At 46.1% G+C, this 7291-nt stretch overlaps 1 protein-coding gene across 1 annotated transcript in view; it reads right to left on the reverse strand.

Moving 5' to 3' along the window:
- The window catches only part of cd82a (CD82 molecule a), a 32609-nt gene extending 26726 nt beyond the window's left edge, over positions 1–5883 (reverse strand). Inside the window, exon 1 of the mRNA XM_048232284.1 lies at positions 5792–5883. The gene's annotated coding sequence lies outside the window, so the exon portion shown is untranslated. The remainder of the gene's footprint in view (positions 1–5791) is intronic.
- Positions 5884–7291: the final 1408 nt, after the last annotated feature.

The following is a 7291-nucleotide window of genomic DNA, read 5'->3' on the forward strand; positions in this document are numbered from 1 at the left end:
GCAATAAAGTACCATGCTGAGGAGAAACACACACACACACTCACACACACAAACACACTTTCTTACACACACCCTATTATTCTACACCCAATCAAAGTGCCACACAGAGGCAAGTCAAACACACACACACATCCACAAACATGTGCGTGTACACACACACACAGTTGTTGTAAGCAGCATCAAAGGGCTATGCTGATGAGCACACATGTTGGGTTCACTGCTGACAGAAGCGAAACCTCCTACACCCGAGGTGTACAAACCTGCCAGGTATCTGATCAACACATTCCTTTAAATTGCAGGACCTAAACTGGCTATGCCACAACACACACACACACACACATAAACACACACACACACACACACACACAGACACACACACACCACCAACCACAAGACAAACATCATACACAACTCACAACTTGTAACAGACACTGAACACACACACTTACTGAAGACCACTTACGCTTATTTACACACACACTCACACCTCACAGAGACCTAACTGAAACTCAAGCACATATACTAACATGCCACATATACTAACATGCCCTACACACACACACACACACACACACACACACACACAGGACAGAGCTCGAGAAAGAGACAGGCCCATCTTTGATTTCACACAACAACAATGGCAGCTTTCAGCCGCTTCCACATTCAACAAAGAAACACATACACACACACACACACACACACACACACACACACATACACGCACACACACACGCACACACACACACACAAACGTATACACAGATGCACACAAAACTCCTTCCTCTCTCAGGGTACAACTGTGTACCCGTTAGGGGTCCTGCACCATCTAATGAAAGGACGATGGTCCTTTGGATCAGTAAAACTTGAGGCCAATCTACGTAAGAAGACTGGGATCTGTGAAAGCTGCTCTCCACACACACATTGAGGTGTCTGAAACTGATGAGTGTTTGTGGTATCATCTGGTACCCGGAGGCAAGACTAACACTGGGAGAGAATTTCTCAAGACTGAGATGGAAGCCAATAATGTGCAAAAAATCTGGCAACACGTGGCAAATTGCAAATCTGGCAACACGTGGCAAATTGCAAATCTGGCAACACGTGGCAAATGAATCTCTGAGAAAGAGATGACAATGTGAGATGAAGACAAGGAGGCCATGTTTAATGATTGACGAGCTGCATACAGCGGGTTGACAATGACTCACTACTCCTCTACACACACACTCACACATACACACACACACACACACACACACACACACACACACACACACAGACTACACCAATAAGCCGGTACAAACATTTCCAACTCCAGGGTAGATCTACAGTGGACTCCCCTCACCACAGATTCAGAGCGCTATAGCTAGCTATTTGGAGCGCTAGCTACTTTAGGGTCACATTACACAACATGTCTTGTGCACAGATGCCACTGTCTGCTGATGTAGACATCAACATGAATGCCAAACCACAGGACAGACATCCAGATGGACTCGACGCAAGCAGTCTCCGTGCGGAGCTGGGTGACAAATCAACATTTAAAACTAGAAGCGTCATAATTTCATGACTACTAGAACTGCCGCAAGCGGCCATTCTGACCCTTTGATTTTTAAACACTGATTGCTGAACGCTGAAATGTTTGAACGGATGAGTACTGTAGGTCGTACTCTGGAGAAAGCAAACATTGCCATGTCCCTGGGTCTGCTGAACACACACACACACACACACACTAAGGGCACATCATGTTATTATTTAAATATTTAACACCCTTTCAACCCCACATGCACACACACATACCCACATGTCATGTGAGCCTGGCCCAGTTGTCAATCCAGTTTGTCTGCATACAGTGTATGTGTGTGTACCTGTGTGTGTTGGGGGTGTGGTTGAGGTTAGGTGTGTGTGTGTGTGTGTGTGCATTCTTCAGGGTCGCCCTCCCCATGCCTAGGCCTGTTCTGCTTCCTCAGAGCTCCAAACAGCCCATGGGCCACAAGCCCCAGGACAATCACACACACACACACACACACACACACACACACACACACACACACACACACACACACACACACACACACACACACATACACACACACACACACACACACACACACACACACACACACACAACACACACAACACGCTCCACAGAGTTCACGTCAGCAGCAGGTGAGTTACTGTAGCACACCTGTCGGAGATAAGGAGAACACCCTGACAGCCCTGGGGTTCTCACTCACCCCTGAACTTACAAAATGCTCTTGGGTGGACTGATTTAATTAGGTGTGGTCAGCCAATCCATTGTGCCACTGATGAGTTTACTCAGGGATGCACAGCAGGGAAAGATTGCAAAACCAATTACATTCCTCCTGGTTTCAGACAGTTAACAAACAGTCTGAGAAGTGAGTGACAAAGGAGAAGAGAGGAGACGAGACGAGAGGAGAAGAGCTCATCAGCGAGGTGTACTCAAGACAATCACTGTCTAAGTCAGACTCAGGCCTAGTCCACACGTTACCAAACCGATCTTTTTTCCTCCAAAATTCACCAAAACTTGCAAAACTTAGCAATAAAAACAGACAGAATAGGCTACTGCCGAAAATGGCTAGTGCAAGGAAACCAGAATTGTTTGTGTGGACTGATGGTGAACTGTCAACTGTAGCCAACTGTAAAACTAATAAACTTTATTTTACGGTTTGTGAAGGGTGCAGTCCGGCCCTTTATTTGGCTAACGAGGTAGGGCCTACTAATCACCTTTACTTTCTTTGGTTGTAGGATAGTCCGCGATTCACATTAGTTTTGGCTATCACCGCTAATTAGGCTACTAAACTTAAGGCTTAACATTACCCAAGTTCTAGGCTATTCTGTCGCCACATTTATAATATTGCTATAAAACCTTCGTTAGTAACAGTCAATACTTTTGCCTGCATCAAATCGCATTCGCATTCAGTGTGCTACCATCGGCTTAACGTGAGTTCTAAGCGCCTTTGTATGCTTATATCTGATTTCACTTCGACTGTGAATGCATTTATATATGTTGTAAGACATGTAAAATAAATGAATGACACTGGCACTACGCACAAATTAATGTAGCCTAAACTTACACCGCACTTTCCTAATAACTTAAGTTCTCTCGTCACTGACAGTAGCTGGAATGCATAAAAAAAACACCGGGAAAAACAGTGTTCAGTCCACCAAGTCATAAGCTATCGGCGCCCGCGCAGCATCAGTTGTGATATTTATCTTAACGGGTGTGTAATCGTGGTAATGTCATGTACGAAAACTAGTATTGTTAGGCAATACCATTTGACTAAGTGCAAGTCCAGGGCAGCTGAGGTGTGGCGATGACATCATCGACACGCCAGCAGGATGTGCGGTTTCGCTGTCTAAACGAACTCAAACGGGCTACGGTTTCAGATTTCTCCACTCTGGGACCAGGTTTCAGAAAAGTGCGGTTTCGGGCAGTGCGTTTACAGGATTCGTTTGGACGCTTGGCCAAGACGAAGCAAAACCTCTGCGTTTAACCTAAAAAGCGTCTCCGTGTGGACAGGCCCTCAGAGGGCATGGGGAGTGACTGATACAGGCTGGAAAAGACGTGCTCACTTTCCCCAAGGTGAAAACAGCTGTGGGCATGAGATGGAACCGATGAGGTAATGACAGATGCCCTGGAAACACCTGACTGGGTCAGAGCCACACCTGGGCCAGAACTCAGCCAGAATCGCTAGTCTGAGAACAAGTTTTAATCAGTGAGGTAATGGCAGAGCCAGCTGGCTCTATGCATGATCTGAGATGAGGGCCAGATCCGTTTCTGATCCGGCAGCGATCTATGAGAGTTTACAACACATACCACCTGTTGTCTGCCAGCGTCATTGGTAAAATATGCTGGAGATCTGGAAGTGTGTTTTCATTATTAGGATGTTTGTGGCTGCGCGAATGGTGGACACACACACACACACACACACACACACACACACACACACACACACACACACACACACACCACACACATTTCAGTGGCCTAAACAACCATAAACATTGACTTCATTAGCTGCCGTTGCCATGGATTTGGTGAGAATGAAAGCAAAACCTACATGGGCAGGGGCAGGACTCACACCTGTAATCTGTGCCTCGTTGAGAACAACAATTTCAAAACAAAGGTTATTTTTGTTCCTTGGTTTCAGTTTTTATTACAGCTGTTCAACTGCAAATCATCTACGTGCCAATTTGACATCTTTTCGAACAACACAAATGTTTTCGATACATTTAAACACGGAGGTGATGGATAAAACACCAGATTTGTGCTCCGTGCATAAAAGCAGGATATCGGCCAAGCGGCCAGCGTCAGCACGCCCCAGCCATAGCCAGAGCCAGCCCCCCCAGCGTGACCTACATCCCAATCTGTGGCCTATCCGAATTACCTTCCACTGGCGCGGCGCTAAATCCATCCAGATGACTTCGCTTCCCAGATAGACCATTAATTGCGGCAGCCAGCGGCCGCGATAGCTTTACCAGACGGCTCGACTCTACCCGACCAGGGTCTGTGATCTGCGTAGGCGCGCCTGGCTGGCGTGGATCCCCTCGCGGCTGAAACGGTTGGGCCTACTACTACACGACAACTACAAAGGTGCTTCGTGCTTCTCTAGAGTTACACCCCTTGGGGGAATGGTGGTTGGGACGTTTCCATGACCGCTGGATGAACACTGCACACATACAACCAGATTACACTGCGCACACACACACACACACACACACACACACACACACACACACACAGGGTCCAACAACAGTATTTGGACTAGGCCTATGATATATTTCTTGTATAAAGGTAGCAGTTCCTAGCGTGGGTTCCAGCACTACTAAAACAGGGAAAGTGGGCCAGTCTTCCAGTTCCGGGTATGTTTTATTCTTAAGATCTCAAATCCACATGTTGGCGCACAAAACCAAAGACACCAACCCAAAAGTGTGTTTACACCACTTTACCACTTACATATTTGATTAATGTGTATAATGAATCAAATCCAGTTGTTTAAATAAACTAAACTACAATATAAAACAGTGATATTTGCTAGTATAGTTTAAGAAATCAAATTTGGTCGAACTTGGACAGCAGCGTGCAGCAACTCGCGTCAGGGTCCGAACCGTGGCAGGGTCCGAAGCTGAAGGCTGTTTAATGTAACTCCAGGACTTGGTTTATTTTAATCGGCTCTTTGTAAAAAAAACAGTGCCCAAAAGGGAAAAAAGCCTGAATGTTCGCATGACATTTTCACATGTGAAACGTATATCACAGTGTGGGTTTCGGATTTTTTGAGATATAAAAACATGCAGAACGTGTTTTGGTGTCACTTGAGACTGGAGCTGCGGGGGAAAAGAATATAGCTCCTGATTCTTCTGCCCGACTCAAATTTCACTGCTTGCACGCCTGTTTTCAATCCCCAGCTTGAAAGCAAGCTGGTGGCAGAGCGAGCGAGAGCGCGTCTCTGTCCAAGCGCTCGCCACATCAGCGATCTCAAGTTCAGTTGCCAGCGAACAAAGCAAGCCCCGAAAGTCGCTCGTTTTAAAAAGTCTCTCAGCGAAACGTACAACAAAGAAATTTAACTGCACATCACCACAATGGTCTGCGTTCAGTAAAGGTTAGCATTGACAAATAGGCTATTCTATTCACACATTTCAAATTTAACTCATACACAACATACTTATCAGTTATATGCCATCTAACATTATAGCCTATAAAACAGTTTATGACTGTTTTAGTAATTGTACACTTATGTGTAGTGCAGCTGATTGTTAGTGGAAAGAGGATACTCACGGTTTTTTGTTGGCTAAGTGTTGTGAGAAAGACAGCGACGATGTCAGGCGCTCTATGTGCGTCCGGAGTGAAAGCGTGTGGTCTGAGACAGAGATGAACAGATGTGAAGTTGGAGACCCAGAAAAGAGGAGCAGAGACTCCTAACAGGCGCCACCTAGCGGGCAGCACGGGTACGAATGTCCAGACCGAGACACATCAGACAAATGAATAGCCCACTAGTAATCAGAAAAGTTACAATTCATTCTTTAGGTGAATTTCATTTCCAGGACATTGATCTGCAGTTATATTTTGGGGCGGTGGTAGTGTAGTGGTTAAGGAGCTGGGCTAGCGTGCAGTAGCCTGAAAGTTGTCTGTTCAATTCCCGGCTTCCACCGTTGTGTCCTTGAGCAAGGCACTTAACCCCAAGTTGCTCTGGGGACAATGTGATCCCTTGTAAAATAGCTGACATATGTAAGTCACTTTGATCAAGAAGTGTCTGCTAAATGTAATGTAATTTAGGTAAAACAAAGCAAGAAATGCAAAGGGAATATAAAGGAAATAAAGCCAATATTTATTTGATTTGAATGATTTTAATTAAAAACACAGTAGTTCTATCCTTCATGAAACCATTCAGTATGGACAAGATTAACAGTTCAGTCTTATAACTCAACCGTCAGCAAACATGCAGGGTAACAGGGTTTTCTTATGTAAGCTAAACAGATATTGACAACAGTCCACAGTTGAAAACCCCTTTGGCCTAATTTAATTGATAAACTATGTTGAGGACCTCATTCTGAAAACATTAGAGCTCGCTCTCCTCCGAGAGAAAGAGCTAAAAATAGCGACAGGAAACTTGAAGAAACCCTGCATCTGGCGTCGACTTCAACCCATCAGCGCTTTAACAAACGTGAAGGGAACTCTGCAGAGCACCGATCGGACCCATCAGCGCTTTAACACACATGAAGGGAACTCTGCAGAGCACCGATCGGAGTGCTTGCCAGAACCGCATCCGGGAACCTTGTGGAACTGGTTGGAAAAATCACAAGCCATAGCAGCCATAAAATATGCATGGCGTGTGATGAGGGGATTTGGGCCGCCCGGGTGGACCGTGCTGATGCGTGATGGGGCAAACGGACTGTGTTACATAGTAAGGAAGGGGCCGGGTCAGCACGCTCTGGGGTTAGTAAGCTCACATCTCTGCTGTTGGCTCATGTAACCATGCTCTGTCATCTAACACACACACACACACACGCACGCACACACACACGCACGCACGCACACGCACACGCACACACGCACGCGCACACGTACACGCACACGCACACACACACGCACGCACACACAGCTCTATCGTGTACTGGACGGCTGACCAAGTACTCTGCTGAAGGGTTGCAGCTGCTTCTGCATAAACCCACACACACACACACACACACATTGATACACACACTCTATGCAGAGGCAAACAACAGTTGGCACGACATCACACACACTCTCGTCACACACAGTAGTCAGTTGGCAGGG

Source organism: Alosa alosa, chromosome 21 (genome assembly GCF_017589495.1).
Source record: "Alosa alosa isolate M-15738 ecotype Scorff River chromosome 21, AALO_Geno_1.1, whole genome shotgun sequence".
Taxonomy (NCBI): Eukaryota; Metazoa; Chordata; class Actinopteri; order Clupeiformes; family Clupeidae; genus Alosa; species Alosa alosa.